This window comes from Balaenoptera ricei, chromosome 4 (assembly GCF_028023285.1).
Source record: "Balaenoptera ricei isolate mBalRic1 chromosome 4, mBalRic1.hap2, whole genome shotgun sequence".
NCBI classification, from domain to species: Eukaryota; Metazoa; Chordata; class Mammalia; order Artiodactyla; family Balaenopteridae; genus Balaenoptera; species Balaenoptera ricei.
In genome coordinates this window covers 105,453,906-105,477,603 of record NC_082642.1, presented here as the reverse complement: position 1 = coordinate 105,477,603, position 23,698 = coordinate 105,453,906, and the positions used below count along the sequence as shown (strand labels likewise).

At 37.5% G+C, this 23,698-nt stretch overlaps 1 protein-coding gene across 5 annotated transcripts in view; it reads right to left on the bottom strand.

Annotated features, from left to right (window-relative positions):
* MORC1 (MORC family CW-type zinc finger 1) overlaps nt 1-23,698 on the bottom strand; it is a 357,937-nt gene that overhangs the window by 134,636 nt on the left and 199,603 nt on the right. The window lies entirely within an intron of this gene.

Below are 23,698 nucleotides of genomic sequence, written 5' to 3'. Positions count from 1 at the left end.
AGCATTTGTTGTTTGTAGATTTTCTGATGATGGCCATTCTAACTGGTGTGAGGTGATACCTCATTGTAGTTTTGATTTGCATATCTCTAATAATTAGTGATGTTGAGCAGCTTTTCATGTGCCTCTTGGCCATCTGTATGTCTTCTTTGGAGAAATGTCTATTTAGGTCTTCCAGCCATTTTTGGATTGGGTTGTTTGTTTTTTTAATATTGAGCTGCATGAGCTGTTCATATATTTTGGAGATCAATCCTTTGTCCATTGATGCGTTTGCAAATATTTTCTCCCATTCTGAGGGTTGTCTTTTCATCTTGTTTATAGTTTCTTTGCTGTGTAAAAACTTTTAAGTTTCATTAGGTCCCATTTGTTTATTTTTGTTTTTATTTCCATTACTCTAGGAGGTGGGTCAAAAAAGATCTTGCTGTGATTTATGTCAAAGAGTGTTCTTCGTATGTTTTCCTCTAAGAGTTTTATAGTGTCCAGCCTTACATTTAGGTCTTTAATCCATTTTGAGTTTATTTTTGTACATGGTGTTAGGGAGTGTTCTAAATTCATTCTTTAACATCTAGCTGTCCAGTTTTCCTGGCCCCACTTATTGAAGAGACTGTCTTTTCTCCATTGTATACCCTTACTCCCTTTGTCATATATTAATTGACCATAGGTGCGTAGGTTTATCTCTGGGCTTTCTATCCTGTTCCATTGATCTGTATTTCTGTTTTTGTGCCAGTACCATATTGTCTTGATTACTGTAGCTTTGTAGTATAGTCTGAAGTCAGGGAGCCTGATTACTCCAGCTCCGTTTTTTTTCCCTCAAGATTGCTTTGGCTATTCGGGGTCTTTTGTGTCTCCATACAAATTTTAAGATTATTTGTTCTAGTTCTATAAAAAATGCCATTGGTAATTTGATAGGGATTGCATTGAATCTGTAGATTGCCTTGGGTAGTACAGTCATTTTCACAATGTTGACTCTTCCAATCCAAGAACATGTTATATCTCTCCATCTGTTTGTGTCACCTTTGATTTCTTTCATCAGTGTCTTACAATTTTCTGCATACAGGTCTTATGTCTCCCTGGGTAGGTTTATTCCTAGGTATTTTATTCTTATTGTTGCAGTGGTAAAAGGGAGTGTTTCCTTAATTTCTCTTTCAGATTTTTCATCATTAGTGTATAGGAATGCAAGAGATTTCTGTGCATTAATTTTGTATCCTGCAACATTACCAAATTCATTAATTAGCTCTAGTAGTTTTCTGTTGGCATCTTTAGGATTCTCTATGTATAGTATCATGTCATCTGCAAACAGTGACAGCTTTACTTCTTCTTTTCCAATTTGTGTTCCTTTTATTTCTTTTTCTTCTCTGACTGCCATGGCTAGGACTTCCAAAACTATGCTGAATAATAGTGGTGAGAGTGGACATCCTTGTCTTGTTCCTGATCTTAGAGGAAATGCTTTCCGTTTTTCCCCACTGAGAATGATGTTTGCTGTGGATTTGTCATATATGGCCTTTATTATGTTGAGGTAGGTACCCTCTGTGCCCACATTCTGGAGAGTTTTTATCATAAATGGGTGTTGAATTTTGACAAAAGCTTTTTCTGCATCTATTGAGATGATCCTATGGTTCTTATTCTTCAATTTGTTAATATGGTGTATCACACTGATTGATTTGCATATATTGAAGAATCCTTGCATCTCTGGAATAAATCCCACTTGATCATGGTGTATGATCCTTTTAATGCGTTGTTGGATTCTGTTTGCTAGTATTTTGTTGAAGATTTTTGCATCTATATTCATCAGTGATATTGGTCTGTACATTTCTTTTTTGTAGTATCCTTGTCTGCTTTTGGTATCAGGGTGATGGTCGCCTCGTAGAATGAGTTTGAGAGTGTTCCTTCCTCTGTGATTTTCTGGAAGAGTTTGAGAAAGATGGGTGTTAGCGCTTCTCTAAATGTTTGATAGAATTCACCTGTGAAGCAATCTGGTCCTGGACTTTCGTTTGTTGGCAGATTTTTAATCACAGTTTCAATTTCACTACTTGTGACTGGTCTGTTCATATTTTCTATTTCTTCCTGATACAGTCTTGGAAGGCTGTACCTTTCTAAAATTTGGTCCATTTCTTCCAGATTGTCCATTTTATTGGCATAGAGTTGCTTGTAGTAGTCTCTTAGGATGCTTTGTATTTTGCAGTGTCTGTTGTAACTTCTCCTTTTTCATTTCTAATTTTATTGATTTCAGTCCTCTCCCTCTTCTTCTTGATGAGTCTGGGTAAGGGTTTATCAATTTTGTTTATCTTCTCAAAGAACCAGTTCTATTTTTATTGATCTTTGCTACTGTTTTGTTTCTTTTTCATTTATTTCTGCTCTGATCTTTATGATTTCTTCCATTCTACTAACTTTGGGTTTTGTTTGTTCTTCTTTCTCTAGTTACTTTAGGTGTAAGGTTAGATTGTTTATTTGAAACTTTTCTTGTTTCTTGAGGTAGGATTGTATTGCTATAAACTTCCCTCTTAGAACTGCTTTTGCTGCATTCCATAGGTATTGAATCGTCATGTTTTCATTGTCATTTGTCTCTAGGTATTTTATTTCCTCTTTGATTTCTTCAGTGATCTCTTGGTTATTTAGTAAAGTATTGTTTAGCTTCCATGTGTTTCTGGTTTTTATGGGTTTTTTCCGTGTAATTGATATCTAATCTCATAGCATTGTCATTGGAAAAGATGCTTGATATGATTTCAATTTTCTTAAATTTACGGAGGCTTGATTTGTGACCCAAGATGTGGTCTCTCCTGGAGAATGTTCCATGTGCACTTGAGAAGAAAATGTAATCTGCTGTTTTGGGATGGAATGTCCTATAAATATCAATTAAATCTATCTGGTCTATTGTGTCATTTAAAGCTTCTGTTTCCTTATTTATTTTCTGCCTGGATGATCTGTCCATTGTTGTAAATGAGGTGTTAAAAGTCCCCCACTATTACTGTGTTACTGTCGATTTCCTCTTTTATAGCTGTTAGCAGTTGCCTTATGTATTGAGGTGCTCCTATGTTGGGTGCATATATATTTATAATTGTTGTATCTTCTTCTTGGATTGATCCCTTGATCATTATGTAGTGTCCTTCCTTGTCTCTTGTAACTTTCTTTACTTTAAAGTCTATTTTATCTGATATGAGTATTGCTACTCCAGCTTTCTTTGGATTTCCATTTGCATGGAATATCTTTTTCCATCCACTCACTTTCAGTCTGTAAGTGTCCCTAGGTCTGAAGTGGGTCTCTTGTAGACAGCATATACATGGGTCTTGCTTTTGTATCCATTCAGCAATCCTGTGTCTTTTGGTTGGAGCATTTAATCCATTCACATTTAAGGTAATTATCAATCTGTATATTCCTGTTACCATTTTCTTAATTGTTTTCTGTTTGTTTTTGTAGATCCTCTTCTTCTCTTGTGTTTCCAACTCAGAAAAGATCCTTTAGCATTTGTTGTAGAGGTGGTGGTGCTGAATCCTCTTAGCTTTTGCTCGTCTGTAAAGCTTTTGATTTCTCCATCGAATCTGAAGGAGATCCTTGTCAGGTAGATTAACCTTGGTTGTAGGTTCTTCCCTTTCATCACTTTAAATATATCATGCTGCTCCCTTCTGGCTTGTAGAGTTTCTGCTGAGAAAGCACCTGTTAACCTTATGGGAATTCCCTTCTATGTTATTTGTCATTTTTCCCTTGTTGCTTTTAATAATTTTTGTTTGTCTTTAATCTTTGTAAATTTGATTACTATGTGTCTTGGTGTGTTTCTCCTTGGGTTTATCCTTCCTGGGACTCTCTGCACTTCCTGGACTTGGGTGGCTATTTCCTTTCTCATGTTAGGGAAGATTTCAACTATAATCTCTTCAAATATTTTCTCGGGTCCTTTCTCTCTCTCTTCTCTTCCTGGGACCCCTATAATGGGAATGTTAGTGCATTTAATGTTGTCCCAGAGTCTCTTAGGCTGTCTTCATTTCTTTCCATTCTTTTTTCTTTATTCTGTTCTGCGGCAGTGAATTCCACCAATCTGTCTTCCAGGTCACTTATCTGTTCTTCTGCCTCAGTTATTCTGCTATTGATTCCTTCTAGTGTATTTTTCATTTCACTTATTAAATTGTTCATTTCTGTTTATTTGTCCTTTAATTCTTCTACGTGTTTGCTAAACATTTCTTGCATCTTCTCAATCTTTGTCTCCATTATTTTTCTAAGGTCCTGGATCATCTTCACTATCATTATTCTGAATTCTTTTTCTGGAAGGTTGCCTATCTCCCTTCATTTAGTTGTTTTTCTGGGGTTTTATCTTGTTCCTTCATCTGGTACATAGTCCTCTGCCTTTTCATTTTGTCTCTCTTGCTGTCAATGTGGTTTTCCTTCCGCAGGCTGCAGGACTGTAGTTCTTCTTGCTTCTGCTCTCTTCCCTCTGGTCAATGAGGCTATCTAAGAGGCTTGTGCAAGCTTCCTGATGGGAGGGACTGGTGGTGAGTAGAGCTGGGTGTTGGTCTGGTGGGCAGAGCTCAGTAAAACATTAATCCACTTGTCTGCTGATGGGTGGGGCTGAGTTCCCTCCCTGTTGGTTGTTTGGCCTGAGGTGACCCAGCCCTGGAGCCTATGGGCTCTTTTGTGGGGCTACTGGCAGACTCCAGAAGGGCTCATGCCAAAGAGTACTTCCCAGAACTTCTGCTGCCAGTGTCCTTGTCCCTGCCATGGGCCACAGAAACCCCCTGCCTCTAGCAGGTAGGAGACCCTCCAACACTAGCAGGTAGGTCTGGTTCAGTCTCCTAAGGGTCACTGCTCCTTCCCCCTGGGTCCTGGTGGGCACACTACTTTGTGTGTGCCCTCCAAGGGTGGAGTCTCTGTTTCCCTTAGTCCTGTCAAAGTCTTGCAATCAAATCCCGCTAGCCTTCAAAGACTAATTCTCTTGGAATTCTTCCTCTCATTGCCAGACCCCCAGGATGGAAAGCCTGATGTGGGGTTCAGAACCTTCACTCCAGTGGGTGGACTTCTGTGGTATAACTGTTCTCCAGTTTGTGAGTCACCCACCTAGCAGTTATGGGATTTCATTTTATTGTAACTGTGCCCCTTCTACCATCTCATTGTGGCTTCTCCTTTGTCTTTGGATGTGGGTTATCTTTTTTGGTGAGTTCCAGTGTCCTCCTGTCAATGACTGTTCAACAGTTAGTTGTAATTCTGGTGCTCTCACAAGAGGGGGTGAGGGCATGTCCTTCTACTCTGCCATCTTGAACCAACCCCCCTCAATAAAGGCACTTTTACAGATATAAAGCTTCCATAAATTTACCTACAATAGACTCTGATGTAATGATTTGAGAATATAATCCAGTAAATTAACCAATAAAGAACTAAAGAAGATACGGGGTGGAAGATTTTGTGGTAAGCAAAAAAAATTTTTCTTCATCTTATAATTTAGTCTAAATAATTACTTATGCAGGATGTGATAAAAATATTGTAAAATTTATAAATAAATTTAATATAAAATAATTTTAAAAGAAGGAACTAGTAAGGAAGAGAAATAAAAGAGCATACTAAGGGCTTCCATGGTGGTGCAGTGGTTAAGAATCCGCCTGCCAATGCAAGGGACACGGGTTCAAGCCCTGGTCCGGGAAGATCCCACATGCCGCAGAGCAACTAAGCCCATGCACCACAACTACTGAGCCTGTGCTCCAGAGCCCGTGAGCCACAACTACTGAGCCTGCGTGCCACAACTACTGAAGCCTATGCGCCTAGAGCCCATGCTCCACAACAAGAGAAGTCACCTCAATGAGAAGCCCGCGCACCACAACAAAGAGCAGCCTCCACTCACCACAGCTAGAGAAAAGCCCGCGCACAGCAACGAAAACCCAATGCAGCCAAAAAATAAATAAATAAACAAAATAGATACAACATTAAAGAAATAAAATAAATAAATAAATAAATAAATAAATAAAAGAGTATACTAAGGCCTTCTTTGTGAGATGATATAGATACTGATTAACTGTAAACTTTACTAAGAAAACTATATATAAGTTTATATATGTTTATTTAAGATGTAAAGATAATCCACTGAAAGAACAGAATATAATGTATAATTTTCCAAACATGGAATGGAAAATAAATGAATCTTCCTCCTTGAGAAAAGAAAATCACATCTCAACCAATCTGACAAAAGGGGAGAAAGGAAAAATAAAGCAGAACAAAATAAAACAAATAAAAACCAAGTGTAAACAAATAACAACCAAGGAAGCAAAGAAAAATGAAATGTAAAATAAGAAGGCAGTGTAATTCCAACCATATCAGATGTCATTATAAATGTGAATTAGACAAGTTTCCTATTAAAAGATAGATGCACTTAGACTGAGTAGGAAATCTAGTTTTATAACACTTATATGAGGCAGACCAAAAACAAAATAACACTGTTGTAAGTAAAGCAGTGGTAAAACATATAGTAAGAAAAAGTTAACTAAAAGAAAGAGAGCATAGGTTAATATTAGACAAAAGTAGAAGCAAAGTTATTGGAAAGCATTAGCTGGAACATAAAGGGATATTTTAAATTAATAAAAGGTTCACTTAAGCAAAATGAGATATGTGTCACAAACCTAATGACTCAGAAACATATACAGCAAATACTAATAGAAGTACAAGAAACATGGACATATTTATAGGCACTCAAGAGATTCTAACACACTTCTCTCAGAAATTGAGGGATTAAGGGGCAAAAAAGATATGGAAGGTTTGAATAACTTAATTTGAAAGCTTGATGTATCAGAATCTCACCTTATCAGAGTGTCACATTTTTTCCAATGTTTAAAACATTAGATAACAAGAAAATCTCAGCAGATTTCAAAGACCAGATATAATACAGGCTACATTCTCTGATCACCATATTATAAAATTAGAACAAGAAGAAAAAGGATATTTGATATGCCCCAAAATAACCCTTGTAGATTTTTAAAATATTTTTTAAAATAATTTTTGAGCTAAAGAGGAAATAAAATAGAATTTATAAATTATTTAAAAATAAGCAACAATGATAGTTCTACATTTTGAAATCTGCACAATACAGCCATATGCAGGGGGTAAATAAGAGCCTTAATTGTTTAGATTAGAAAATGAAGCAATTATACTCTAATAAAGATCTATTAAAAAAAATAAAAATTAAAATTTATTTGAAAAAAAGAAAATGAGATTGAAAGTGAACAGATAAAATACACACCTCAAGGAAATAGAAAGAAGGGAAATAAATCCAAAAAATATGTAAAAAAATTTTTTAAATATAAAATTAACATAAACCTAATGGACTTAATAAAAAGAATCCAAAATTGTTTTATTTTTAAAGACAGTTGAAACAATTAAATATCTCTAGCCAAGAAAAAGAGATGGCATAACTACACGATAAAAGAATTAAAAGTGGGCTTCCCTGGTGGCTCAGTGGTTAAGAATCTGCCTGCCAATGTAGGGGACATGGGTACAAGCCCTGGTCCAGGAAGATCCCACATGCTGCGGAGCAACTAAGCCCATACGCCACAACTACTGAGGCTGCACTCTAGAGCCCGCGAGCCACAACTACTGAAGCATGTGCACCTAGAGCCTGTGCTCTGCAACAAGAGAAGCCATCACAGTGAGAAGCCCTTGCACAGCAACAAAGAGTAGCCCCTGCTCGCCACAACTAGAGAAAGCCCGTGCACAGCAACAAAGACCCAACACAGCCAAAAAATAAATAAATAAAATAAAATTTTAAAAAAGAAGTAAAAGTGAACACAACTATAAGATTTGAGGAAAATAGAAATTTTATAAGAATATTTTCTGTAAAACACCATATCAACAAATTTGAAAATCTAAATAAAATGAATATTTTTATAAGAAGTTATAGATGATAAATTTGGCCCAAGAATTTTAAAATTTGAATAGATTAACAGTTATAACACAATTGAAAAGTATTTAACGTAAAAAGGAAGTAACAGGACCACAGATTTTTCAGGGAACTTCTACCAAACCTATAGGTAAACTAATGATTCATTTTATATAAACACTTCCAAATCAATAAAAGAGGTAAAATACTTCACAACTCATTCTACTATAGTCTATACACCAATACTAAATAAGACAAGGATAATAAAAGCATAATTATAGCCAGTCTCATGTGTAAACATAAAAGCAAAAAATATTAAATAAAATACTAGCAAAATCAACAGAGTGAATAATACATCATAAACTAGTTGGGTTTATTTGGGCAATGCAAGGATGGTTCCACATCATAAACTCTAATATAATAATACACTGTTTTAACAGATTAAAGGAGAAAAACAAAACTAAATAACCTCAACAGATATCAGAAAGCATTGCGTAAAATTTAATACCCATTTCCTGATGTGAAAAATAAATAAAAGGTACTCAGTAAACTGGGAATAACTGACTTCCTCAGTTTGACAAAAGACATTGATTTGAAGGAAGAATAACTAGAACAAGTATCACACCTAATGGTCAAACGTAAAAGAACCCCACTGAGACAAAAACAAGATAAAAAAGCATGTCTGCTATTACCACTTCTATTTAACTAGCTAATTAGTTAAAACAGGAAAAACAGAAATAAGTATAAGTACCAGAAATGAGACAAAACCAACACTATTTGAAAATAAAAACTATATAGAAAATCTAACTGAAAACTATTATATTAAAACGGTTCAGTAAATGTTGAGATATAAAATCAATGGGCAAGGACTTCCCTGGTGGTGCAGTAGTTAAGACTCCGAGCTCCCAATGCAGAGGGCCCAGATTCGATCACTGGTCAGGGAACTAGAACCCAAAGGCGTGCCACAACTAAGAGTTTGCATGCCATAACGAAGGAGCCAGCGAGCTGCAACTAAGGAGCCCATGAGCCGCAACTAGGAGCCTGCCTACTGCAACTATGACCCGGCACAACCAAATAAATAAGTATATAAATAAAATATTTTAAAAATTAAAAAAAAATAAAATCAACAGGGAAAAAGTCAATGGCATTCCCAACTGTACACTAATAAATAAATAATTCAAAAAAGAAATGGAGAAAAAAAAGTCTTATTTGCATGCCAAGAAGAGTCACAAAATACCTATGCATAAACGTAACAAGAAATATACAAAAGAAGATTGGTTCAAGATAGCGGAGTAGAAAGACGTGCTCTCAATCTCTCTTGCAAGAGCACCAGAATCACAACTAACTGTTGAACAATTATCCACAGGAAGACACTGGAAGTCACCAAAAAAGATACCCCACATCCAAAGACAAAGGAGAAGCCACAGTGAGATGGTAGGAGGGGCGCAATCACAATAAAAGCAAATGCCATAACCACTGGGTGGGTGACTCACAAACTGGAGAACACTTATACCACAGAAGTCCACCCACTGGAGTGAAGGTTCTGAGCCCAACGTCACGCTTCCAAACCTGGGCGTCCAGCAACGGGAGAAGGAATTCCTAGAGAATCAGACTTTGAAGGCTAGCGGGATTTGATTGCAAGATTTCAACAGGACTGGGGGAAACAGAGACTCCACTCTTGGAGGGCACACACAAAGTAGTGGGCACATCAGGACCCAGGGAAAGGAGCAGTGACTCCATAGGAGACTTACCTGCTAGTGTTAGAGGGTCTCCTGCAGAGGCGAGGGGTGGCTGTGGCTCACTGCAGGGACAAGGGCACTGGCAGCAGAAATTCTGGGAAGTACTCCTTGGCGTGAGCTCCCCGAGAGTCTGCCATTAGCCCCACTAAAGGGCCTGGGTAGGCTCCAGTGTGGAATCGCCTCAGGCCAAACAACCAACAGGGAGGGAACTCAGCCCCACCCATCAGCAGACAAGCAGATTAATGTTTTACTGAGCTCTGCCCACCAGACCAACACCCAGCTCTACCCACCACCAGTCCCTCCCATCAGGAAACTTGCACTATCCTCGTAGATAGCCTCATCCACCAGAGGGCAGACAGCAGAAGCAAGAAGAACTACAATCCTGCAGCCAGTGGAATAAAAACCAAATTCACAGAAAGATAGACAAGATGAAAAGGCAGAGGACTATGTACCAGATGAAGGAACAAGATAAAGCCCCAGAAAAACAACTAACTGAAGTGGAGACAGGCAACCTTCCAGAAAAAGAACTCAGAATAATGATAGTGAAGATGATCCAGGACCTCGGAAAAAGAATGGAGGCAAAGATCAAGAAGATGCAAGAAATGTTTAACAAAGACCTAGAAGAATTAAAAAGCAAACAAACAGAGATGAACAATAGAATAACTGAAATGAAAAATACACTAGAAGGAATCAATAGCAGAATAACTGACACAGAAGAACGGATAAGTGACCTGGAAGACAGAATGGTGGAATTCACCACCGCGTAACTGAATAAAGAAAAAAGAATGGGGCTTCCCTGGTGGCGCAGTGGTTGAGAATCTGCCTGCCAATGCAGGGCACACAGGTTTGAGCCCTGGTCTGGGAAGATCCCACATGCCACGGAGCAACTGGGCCCATGAGCCACAATTACTGAGCCTGCGCGTCTGGAGCCTGTGCTCTGCAACAAGAGAGGCCGCAATAGTGAGAGGCCCATGCACTGCAATGAAGAGTGGCCCCCACTTGCCACAATTAGAGAAAGCCCTCGCACAGAAACGAAGACCCAACACAGCTATAAATTAATTAATTAATTAATTTTAAAAAAAAGAATGAAAAGAAATGAAGACAGCCTAAGAGACATCTGCGACAACATTAAACGCAACAACAATCGCACTACAGGGGTCCTAGAAGAAGAAGAGAGAGAGAAAGGACCCGAGAAAATATTTGAAGAGATTATAGTTGAAAACTTCCCTAACATGGAAAGGAAATAGCCACCCAAGTCCAGGAAGTGCAGAGAGTCCCATACAAGATAAACCAAGGAGAAACCCGCTGAGACACATAGTAATCAAACTGACAAAAATTAAAGACAAAGAAAAATTATTGAAAGCAGCAAGGGAAAAATTACAAACAAGACACAAGGGAACTCCCATAAGGTTAACAGCTGATTTCTCAGAAGAAACTCTACAAGCCAGAAGGCAATGGCATGACATATTTAAAGTGATGAAAGGGAAGAACCTACAACCAAGATTACTGTACCCAGCAAGGATCTCATTCAGATTCAATGGAGAAATCAAAAGCTATACAGACAAGCAAAAGCTAAGAGAATTCAGCACCACCAAACCAGCTCTACAACAAATGCTAAAGGAACTTCTCTAAGTGGGAAACACAAGAAGAAAACGACCTACAAAAATAAACCCAAAACAATTAAAAAATGGTAATAAGAACATACATATCGATAACTACCTTAAACGTGAATGGATTAAATGATCCAACCAAAAGACACAGGCTCGCTGAATGGATACAAAAACAAGATCCATATATATGCTGTCTACAAGAGACCCACTTCAGACCTAGGGACACTTACAGACTGAAAGTGAGTGGATGGAAAAAGATATTCCATGCAAATGGAAATCCAAAGAAAGCTGGAGTAGCAATACTCATATCAGATAAAACAGACATTAAAATAAACAATGTTATAAGAGGCAAGGAAGGACACTACACAATGATCAACGGATCAATTCAAGAAGAAGATACAACAATTATAAATATATATGCACCCAACATAGGAGCACCTCAATACATAAGGCAACTGCTAACAGCTCTAAAACAGGAAATCGACAGTAACACAATAATAGTGGGGGACTTTAACACCTCATTTACAACAATGGACAGATCATCCAGGCAGAAAATAAATAAGGAAACACAAGCTTTAAATGACAAAACAGACCAGATAGATTTAATTGATATTTATAAGACATTCCATCCAAAAACAGCAGATTACACTTTCTTCTCAAGTGCACATGGAACATTCTCCAGGATAGATCATATCTTGGGTCACAAATCAAGCCTCAGTAAATTTAAGAAAATTGAAATCATACCAAGCATCTTTTCTGACCACAACGCTATGAGATTAGAAATCAATTACAGGGAAACAAACGTAAAAAACACAAACAAATGGAGGCTAAACAATACTTTACTGAATAACCAAGAGATCACTGAGGAAATCAAAGAGGAAATCAAAAAATACCTAGAGGGGGCTTCCCTGGTGGCGCAGTGGTTGAGAATCTGCCTGCCAATGCAGGGGACACGGGTTCGAGCCCTGGTCTGGGAAGATTCCCACATGCCGCAGAGCAACTGGCCCCGTGAGCCATAACTACTGAGCCTGAGCGTCTGGAGCCTGTGCTCCGCAACAAGAGAGGCCGCGATAGTGAGAGGCCCGCGCACCGCGATGAACAGTGGCCCCCACTCGCCGCAACTGGAGAAAGCCCTCACACAGAAACGAAGACCCAACAGAGCCAAAAAAAATAAAAATAATAAATAAAAAATTAAAAAAAAAATACCTAGAGACAAATTACAACAAAAACATGACGATCCAAAACCTATGGGATGCAGCAAAGCAGTTCTAGGAGGGAAGTTTATAGCAATACAATCCTACCTCAAGAAACAACAACCAAGAAACCTACCTCAACATAATAAAGGCCATATACGACAAACCCACAGCAAACATCATTCTCAATGGTGAAAAATTGGAAGCATTTCCTTTAAGATCAGGAACAACACAAGGATGCCCATTCTCACCACTATTATTCAACATAGTTTTGGAAGTCCAAGCCACAGCAATCAGAGAAGAAAAAGAAATAAAAGGAATACAAATTGGAAAAGAAGAAGTAAAGCTGTCACTGTTTGTAGATGACATGATACTATACATAGAGAATCCTAAAGATGCTACCAGAAAACTACTAGAGCTAACCAATGCATTTGGTAAAGTTGCAGGATACAAAATTAATGCACAGAAGTCTCTTGCATTCCTATACACTAATGATGAAATATCTGAAAGAGAACTTAAGGAAACACTCCCTTTTACCACTGCAAAAAAAGAATAAAATACCTAGGAATAAACCTACCTAAGGAGGTAAAAGACCTGTACTCAAAAAACTAAAAGACACTGATGAAAGAAATCAAAGATGACACAAACAGATGGAGAGATATACCATGTTCTTGGATTGGAAGAATCAATATTGTGAAAATGACTGTACTACCCAAAACAATCTACAGATTCAATGTAATTTCTATCAAATTACCAATGGCATTTTTTACAGAACTAGAACAAATAATCTTAAAATTTGTATAGAGACACAAAAGACCCCGAATAGCCAAAGCAATCTTGAGGGGAAAAAATGGAGCTGGAGGAATCAGACTCCCTGACTTCAGACTATACTACAAAGCTACAGTAATCAAGACAATATGGTACTGGCACAAAAACAGAAATATAGATCAATGGAACAGGATAAAAAGCCCAGAGGTAAACCCACGCACCTGTGGTCAACTAATCTATGATAAAGGAGGCAAGGATATACAATGGAGAAAAGACAGTCTCTTCAATAGGTGGTGCTGGGAAAATTGGACAGCTACATGTAAAAGAATGAAATGAGAACACTCCCTAACACCATACACAAAAATAAACTCCAAATGGATTAAAGACTTAAATGTAAGACCGGATACTGTAAAACTTTTAGAGAAAAACATAGGAAGAACACTCTTTGCTATAAATCACAGCAAGATCTTTTTTGATCCCCCTCCCAGAGTAATGGAAATAAAAACAAAAATAAACAAATGGGACCTAATGAAACTTAAAAGTTTTTACACAGCAAAGAAACTATAAACAAGATGAAAAGACAACCGTCTTTTCAGAATGGGAGAAAATATTTGCAAACGAATCAATGGACAAAGCATTAATCTCCAAAATATATAAACAGCTCATGCAGCTCAATATTAAAAAAGCAAACAACCCAATCCAAAAATGGCTGGAAGACCTAAATAGACATTTCTCCAGAGAAGACATACAGATGGCCAAGAGGCACATGAAAAGCTGCTCAACATCACTAATCATTAGAGAAATGCAAATCAAAACTACAATGAGGTATCACCTCACACTGGTTAGAATGGCCATCATCAGAAAATCTACAAACAACAAATGCTGGAGAGGGTGTGGAGAAAAGGGAAGACTCTTGCACTGTTGGTGGGAATGTAAATTGATACAGCCACTATGGAGAACAGTACGGTGGTTCCTTAAAAAACTAAAAATAGAATTACCATGTGACCCAGCAATCCTACTACTGGGCATATACCCAGAGAAAACCATAATTCAAAAAGACACATGCACCCCAATGTTCATTGCAGCACTATTTACAATAGCCAGGTCATGGAAGCAACCTAAATGCCCATCGACAGACAAATGGATAAAGAAGGCGTGGTACATATATACAATGGAGTATTACTCAGCCATAAAGAGGAAAGAAATTGGGTCATTTGTAGAGACGTGGATGGATCTAGAGACTGTCACACAGAGTGAAGTAAGTCAGAAAGAGAAAAACAAATATCGTATATTAACGCATATATGTGGAGCCTAGAAAAATGGTACAGATGAACCAGTTTGCAGGGCAGAAATTGAGACACAGATGTAGAGAACAGACATATGGACACCAAGGGGGAAAGCTGGGGGGAGGGGGTGGTGGTGTGATGAATTGGGAGATTGGGATTGACATATATACACTAATATGCATAAAATGGATAACTAATAAGAACCTGCTGTATAAAAAAATAAATAAAATAAAATTCAAAATCTCAAAAAAAAAAAGAAATATACAAGAGCTATATGAAGAAATAATAATAGCTAACATTTATGGGGTATGAACTATGTGTCAAGAAGTGTTTTAAGCACTTTTTACATCATATATTGCTTAGTCTTCACAACAACCTGTGATATAACACTATTATTATTATTACCATTCTCAAATGAGTAAATTGAGGCTCTGTGAGGTTAACTACCTTCCCCATGATAACACAGGAGGTAGAAGTATAAATTGAACTAAGACAGTCTCACTACCAAAGCTCTGTTCTTAATTAGTTTGATATATTATGCTGTTATAAAACTCCACTCAGCTATATAATAGAAGACAGGAATAAGAACCAAAACATAAATATGCTAGTTCTCCCCCAATTAACCTATAAATTCAATGGACTATCAATCAAAACGCCAAGAATTTTTTATAATAAAACTTAAAAAGCTTATTTTAAAAATTCATATAGAAAAGAATATCTACAAGCATAGACAATTTAAAAAAGAGTTTAGGGGTACTTCCCTTACCAAATAACAAAACAGATTATAAGGGCTATAGCAATTTAGAAATTCTAATGGGGCAGGAATAAAAAATTATATCACTGAAAAGGAACAGATTGTCTAGAATCAGATCCATGTATGGTGGAAATCTAGTTTATATTGACAATGCATTTCAAATAAGTAGGAAAGGCTAGACTATTTTAGAAATGCTATATCCATGAGGAAAACATGAAATTAATGTATCCTTCCCCATGTGCACACACTTCAAAAACAAATTCCAGATGGATTAAAAGGCTATACAGAAATAAACTACAAATGTTAAAAGAGATTATAAGAAAAAACACATTTGGCTGAGGAAGGACTTTCTGAGTTTAGAATGCAAAAGTAAGAAGCACAGAAAGGAAAACATTGACAGAATTGACCTCAAAAAATCAAAAATATTTATAAGACAAAGGATAATATTAACAATGTTAAAAGTCAAGTGGGGAGAGAGAAAAGGAGGTATGCGTATTTATAAAAAGCAAAAGGAAGGATCCTTGTGCTGATTCATTGATGGATTTGCATCAAAGTTGGTGGACTGTATCCATGTCAGTATCCTGGTTGGAATATTGCACTATAGTTTTGCAAAATGCCAACACTGGGAAAGCTGGGTAAAGGGTACAAGGCCTCTCTCTGTATTATTTCTTATAACTTCATGTAAGTCTACAATTATCTCAATTAAAAAAAGGGCAAGTGTCAGACTGGAGGAAAATATTTTCTGCATATTTAACACCCAAAGTATTAATAGCCAGACTAAATTAAATATACCTATAAATCAACAAGAAAAACTACATAATAGAAATATAAGCAAAACACACAAGCAAATTATGGCAGCAAAGTAAGTGTTCAAAAAACATGAAAATATACTCAATTTTGTCAATAATTAGGCGAAAACTAGAGTTCAGAGAAATATTTAATCTACCCGCTAAATTTTTTTAAAACAACAAAAATTCATTGTCTCACAGTTCTAGAGGCTAGAAGTGTGAGATAAAGATGTCACCATAGTTGGTTTTTCTGAGGGCTGTGAAGAAAAATCTGTTCCCTGACTTTTGCCTAGGTTCTGATCGTTTGCTACCTGGCAAAATTTTAAAGATTGATTATATAAATTCTTGGTAAGAATCAGGGCATTAAGAAAACTCAGACCATTGGTTGGGTGCATAGAAAATTTAAGCATTTCACACAATACTTTAGCACTATTTAAATTTAAAATTACCACCACTTAATCTGGCAATATCTTTTCTGAGAATACTAAAGAAATATCAATACTTGTGCATGTGCCTCAAAATATAAGTATAAAGATCAGCATTGTTAAAAGGGTGAAAAAAATGGAAGTCCCATCAATAGGAGAGTGTTGATGTATAATATCATGTTATACATTATATTATAGTGTATAGTAACTGAATATTATGCAAAATTGTTATATACCAACATACAGTAATTGATCAGTATACAGCTATTTCAAAAATTAAGTATACCATCTTTAAAAGAGTGATCTTTTAAAATGAAATATAGCATTATCTACTAAAGGGAACCAGGGTTCCTTGGAGAAATGGCTTATTGCAGACAGGGGAAATAGGAGTATAATATGAGCCTGGAACATCTTGTGGTTCCAGCAAGTACAGAAATGTTCAAAAATGATGGTGACGTGAAAAGAACATAAGATTCAGCTTAAACAGGCTCCTACTAGCCAGAGCCAAATCTAGGACAACTTTAGACACAAAATTCATATTGATAGTGATGGATTATAACCCTTAGAATAAAGAGAATAAGAGAGAATCCATGGATCCACAGTATATATAACGAGAGGAAGAGAGAGAGGTTGAAAGATAAAGCAAGTGCGGTAAAATAACATTTGTGGAATCAGAGTGCATAGTATACTGGAATTTTTTGTATTATCTTTGCAACCCTTCTGAAAAGTCTAAATTATTTCAAAATAAGAGGTTAAGAAGAAAAATGTCTGAGTTAAATCTAATATAAACTGACAATTACTAGAAAAAAAACTAGATGATATATTTAAAAACTCAACTTGCAGAATTATTTCTATAGAAGAAGAGAGACTAAGGAACTGGTGTGGAGAATGAGGAAACACTATTACTCTGATGTGTTTATGCAGGTTTGAATAGTTTTCAATAAATTAATATTTGTGTACTACTTGAAGTCCCTCCCTTCATACACACTCCACCCTCTGCCCCAAAGATTAATGCCCCTGGAACAGGTGATGGACCATCAGGTAAACAAGGAAGAGTGAGATATAGGAGAGAATAAAGAAAACTATTACATGGATCCAGGATTCACTGGCATATCTTACATGAAATTTCAAAATCTCAGTTATGAAATTATAATTCCATACCAGTAACCACATAAAAAAGTTGTATGTCTTATGAATGAAATTTAAAACATCCGAATTACAGAATTATAATTCCACACCTGGCATCTACATAAACTCTCTGAGTAAGGAATGCCGAAGTAGAATTACAACCCTGCAGATTTTGCAGATGACAATTTATACTAACCACATATGAGGTAGTGATGGGCACTGACTCATTTTAAAACCCTCCACCAGCCTGTCATCTTCCATTTGCTTAGTCCCACTGCACTCTATCAATACAGGACCTTTGAAAATGACTCTAAATTTCAATAATTTGTATGACTGTGATTGAAGGTTACTAACAGGCACCAGTGAGAAGGAGAAAATGGATTAACTTGGTTCTGTTTTGCACAAATGGACTACTTCAAAGGAAAAAAATACAACTTCGTGGGGGGAAAAGTTACAAAGGTTTGAGGTGTGGGACTTGGTTCAGAGTTCCAAAAATTAACACAACATAAACTAATAAACAAAAATTGTCTAAGCAGGCCCTAAAGAAACATCTTGTTTTCTGTTATTAGTCCACTTTTATTTCTTTAATATTCAGTATTCTCAGCCCTCCCCTGCACCTCCATTTTGTTCCAAACTCTTGATTTTCTTCTGATTTCTTACAAAGCTATGTTTCATATCATCTTCTTCCCTTTCTGGGAACTAAGTTTAACATGATATAATTCAACATGATTCTTTCCCTGCAGATACAACTCACTTTCTGCATGTTACCCTGGAACCTCTGTACGCTTCCCTGGCACTCTCCACATACCACAGTCACAGATTCAAACTGCAGTTTGATATATCACACATTAAATGCAAACTTCTGCCTCATCTGCATTCTGAAATTCTGAGATGACTGTTATCTATCTACATACAATTCTTTAAATTTAAGTGAAAACAGGTTGTCTTTAGACTGACATTGCCAAAGCACATGCCACTGCCCTGTGCTTAAACATCACTCCTAATGAAATTTTCATGAGGTTATTGTCATCTTGAAACAAAGCCCTGCCAATGGTCAGATTACTGCTCTTAGAGCCTCAGCCCAAAGCAGAACGATAAAGGGTTTTGATTCCCAAGTTTAAAACTGATACCAAATATTCACAAGAACTATATCAAAGTTCAGACCCTTTGACTCACTGGTTCCCATCCTGGGAATCTGTCTTAAGAAAATAATTCAAAAAATAAAAAACTCTATCTGTATGAATATGTTTATTCCAACATCATCCACAAATAATGTGAAACACTGAGACCAATGTCAATGTCCAAAAATACAGGAATTGTTACATAAACTATGATGAATCAGTTCAGTGGTCACTTATCAAGAAATCATTATGAAATGAGGCTTATTAAGACTGTATAACTTAGAATAAAGTTTAGAAGCAAATCATAAATGAAAAAAGAAAAAATGAAAAACTGCACTTAAAAAACACTAGACTGGAATAATAAATTAATAATCAATTATGGGGGGCTTTCCTGGTGGCGCAGTGGTTAAGAATCTGCCTGCCAATGCAGGGGACACGGGTTCGAGCCCTGGTCCAGGAGGATCCCACATGCCGCGGAGCAACTAAGTCCGTGCGCCACAACTACTGAGCCTGTGCTCTAGAGCCTGCGAGCCACAACTACTGAGCCCATGTGCCACAACTACTGAGGCCTGCACGCCTAGAGCCCATGCTCCGCAACAAGCGAAGCCACCACAATGAGAAGCCCGTGCACCGCAACAAAGAGTAGCCCCCACTCTCAGCAACTAGAGAAAGCCCACATGCAGCAGCAAACACCCAATGCAGCCAAAAATTAAATAAATGAATAAATAAATAAATTTTAAAAAATAATCAATTATGATATAGAAATTCTTTTCCTTAAAAAGTTAAAAAATATTGTTTTACTTTTGATTTTACAATAAACAAAATTGGAAGAAAGTAAATAATACCAGGAAACCTCTTCTCTGAGGCCAAACCAAAGTCTGAAAGCCTGCATTTTCCCATTCCTATGTAGAAAATTAAATTATTTTCAGAATCAGCAGGACCACACCATCTAAGACTAAAGGTGAAAATTACACAGTTGGAAGGTTTGAAACTTGTTTTGGACAGATGTCAAATCATGCCCAATGGCTTTGAGGGGATACAACAGCCAGAAGAAAAAGAAACGGTAAAAAAGTTGTTATATTACAAACCACTTGTTCTTGAAACCAAGATTATGTAAACTGTACCTGATTAGAAGTTCAAAGATCAGAAGTCATAAATGGAAAAGGAATCAGAAAAAGATCCACCTTGGGACTAGATGTATTCTTTCAGCCTTAAGAGTTAATGTTTTTCTAGTCCCTTAGTGAAGAGGAATTAGGTGTTATTGTCAGAGTCCACTGACTTTTTAGAGGAGAAAACTACAGTGGCATTATTACCCCATCCCCAGGAGGAGGTACTGCTGTCTCTTCTTGGCACCATCAAGGTGCTCACATCAGAAGCCATGAAATGTATAGCATCTTTGGTATAGAAATTATGCCTCCTCTTTACAATAATCCTTCCTCATAAAACCCCATCCTTGTCTTTAAAAAAACTTCTCTTGTGATTAAAGTGTGAAAATATTTGTTGAAAAGTCAAACAAACAAAAAATTCCAATGTGAACAATGTTCCATGTCAATTGTACATGTCCTGTGTCTGATCCATTTTCTTTACTTTGTAATTAACTGCCTAAATGCTTTAAGAAGCTTCTGGCTTCATTAAACAATCTGGAAACAGTAAGAATTTTTCCCAGGGAATTAGCTGTCAAATTATTCCTCTAATAATGTATTGTTTCCTGATGCTAGTGTTGAAATGCCAAGGCACTCTGAGAGATAACTTTTGGAAAATTTGAGCTCAAAGCTTTTAAATAGTATAAGATATTGTTTTTGGAACCAGCTGTTAAGCAGAGGACAAGGCCAGCAAGAAAAGGAGGACACAGTAATGGAGTTGCCAGTAACAACTCTGGGCCTCCTTTCTGACATCGGCACATTAATGTTGGCAAAAGGGTTCCCAGCAATTGCAGAACAGTAATTAGGCTGGATATTTTTTTCCAAAAGGAGAAAAACCTCCATTTCTGTGTAAATTAAGAATTCCACATGTTAGAATGAGATGAGAAAAAATATAAATTAGAAAAATATAGAAAAGCTAATCTAAAGTAGGTTATCAAATGTTAAATTCTCTAACTGGTAAAAGAACTTTCAAAATTTCACCTCTAAGGAAAAAGAAAAAGAAGTTGTCTAAGCTGATGTGTTTACTTGGGTCTCAATATCTTAGTCTAAAGCTGCACTGTCCAATACGGTAGCTACTGGCCATGTGTGGCTATTGGGCACTAGTCCAAATTGATATGTGGTATATGTGTAAAACACACACTGGATTTCAAAGATTTAGAATGGAAATAAAACAATGTAAAATGTCTCAATATTCTGCATACAGAAATTGAAATTATAATATTTTATATATACCAGATTAAATAAAAACATTATGGGGGGGAGGAGTCAAGATGGAGGTGTGGGAAGACACAGAGTTAGCGTCTCCCCACAACTAGGGTGACTGCCGGCCACTGGTAGCAGACCCTGATGTCCAAGGAGACCCAGAGTGAACCGGTAGGACACAGGGGGACTTGGGGGGGAGGAGAAGTGGAGGCCAGACAAGATCGGTGCCCCTGAGGCCAGGGAGATCAGGAGAGGCAAGTGGGAGGGACTCTCCAGGAAGAGCAGGAGAGGAGCAGAGGGTGATCGCCTGACCCACTCAGGCCAGGGAGCCTGCTGAGCTCCCAAGCCGGTACCCCCCACCAAGGCCCCATCCAGGCCACGTGGGGTCCTAGGGGCATAGGAGACAGGCTGGGGAGATCAGGAGAGGCAGGTGGGAGGGGCCTTCCCAGACCCCAGACCAGAGAAGCAGGAGAGGAGGGCATTTACTCTGCCCACTCGAGCCCAGGAAGCCTGCTGAGCTCCCAGGTGAGGTCCCCTGCCCTCTGAGACCAGGGGTGGGAGGCACGCCTGGGCCCCTACTGTTCCTTGAGCCTAAGCCCCACCCCCCACAATCCCCAGGGCCTTTTCCAGCCCTGTGGGTCCTGAGTATTGGCTCCGCCCACCACCCAAACCTCACACTTGCTTAGGCCCCGCTCTCCACAGCCAAGGCCTTCCCCGCCCCCCCTTTTTTTTTCTTCTTTTCCCTCCTCCTCTTTTTTATTACTGTGGTACTGATGTACCTTCCAGTTGCTGACTCATCTATATTTTTATTTTTACATTCTTTCTATTTTACATTCTTTCTATATCTCTTAGCTTCCTGATCTAATTTTATTTTTTACTTTGTTATTGTTCTCTCTATTTTTTTTTTTTTTTGGCCACCCCACACGGTTCCTGTGGTGGGAGCTCTGAGTCCAAACCACTGGACTAACAGAGAACCTCAGACCCAGGGAATATTCATTGGAGTGAGGTCTCACAAAGTTCTTTATCTCAGCACCAAGATCCAGCTCTACCAAATAGCCTACAAACTCCAGTGCTGGAAGCCTCAGGCCAAACAACCAATAAAACAGGAACACAATCCCACTCATAAAAAAAAAAAGAAATGAGACAGCAAAGCAAGAAGCAAGGTAAAAACCTATAAGACCAAATAAATGAAGAGGAAATACGCGATCTACCTGAAAAAGAATTCAGAGTAATGACAGTAAAGGTGATCCAGAATCTCGGAAATAGAATGGAAGCACGGATTGAGAAAAATACAAGAAATGTTTAACAAAGATCTAGAAGAACTAAAGAACAAAAAAACAAAGATGAATAACATAGTGAACTGAAATGAAAAATACACTAGAAGGAATCAATAACAGAATAACTGAGGCAGAACGAATAAGTGAGCTGGACGACAAAATGGTGGAAATAACTGCCAAGGAGCAGAATAAAGAAAAAAAATGAAATGAATTGCAGACAATCTCAGAGACCTCAGGGACAACACTAAACGCACCAACATTCAAATTATAGGGGTCCCAGAAGAAAAGAGAAAAAGAAAGGGTCTGAGAAAATACTTGAAGAGATTATAGTGGAAAACTTCCCTAACATGGGAAAAGAAATAGTCACCCAAGTCTGGGAAGCACAGAAAGTCCCATACAGGATAAACCCTAGGAAAAACACACCAAGACACATATTAATCAAACTAACAAAATTTAAATTCAAAGAAAAAGTATTAAAAGCAGCAAGGGAAAAACAAAAAATAACATACAAAGGAATCCCCATAAGGTTATCAGCTGATTTTTCAGTGGAAATTCTGCAAGCCAGAAGGAAGTGGCAGGATATTCTTGAAGTGATGAAAGAGAAAAGCCTACAACCAAGATTACAGTACCTAGCAAGAGTCTCATTCAGATTCAATGGAGAAGTCAAAAGCTTTTCAGACAAGCAAAAGCTAAGAGAATTCAGCACCACCAAACCAGCTTTACAACAAATGCTAAAGAACCTTCTCTAAGTGGAAAACACAAGAGAAGAAAAAGACCCACAAAAACAAACCCAAAACAATTAAGAAAATGGTAACAGGGACATACATATTGATAATAACCTTGAATGTAAATGGATTAAATGCCCCAAGCAAAAGACACAGACTGCTCAATGGATACAACAACAAGACCCATATATATGCTCTCTATAAAAGACCCACTTCACACCTAGGGACACATACAGACTGAAAGTGAAGGGATGGAAAAAGATATTCCATGCAAACGCAAATCAAAAGAAAGCTGGTGTAGCAATACTTGTATCAGATAAAATAGACTTTAAAATAAAGACTGCTACAAGAGATACAGAGGGACACCACACATTGATCAAAGGATCAATGAAAGAAGAAGATATAACAATTATAAATGTTTATGCACCCAACAGAGGAGCACCTCAATACATAAGGCAAATGCTGACAACCATTAAAGGAGAAATTGACAGTAACACAATAACAGTGGGGGACTTTAACACCCCACTTACACCAATGGACAGATCATCCAAACAGAAAATAAATACGGAAACACAAGCTTTAAATGATACAATAGACCAGATACATCTAATTGATATTTATAGAACATTCCACCCCAAAGTGGCAGAATACACTTTCTTCTCTAGTGCACATGGAACATTCTCCAGGATAGATCATGTT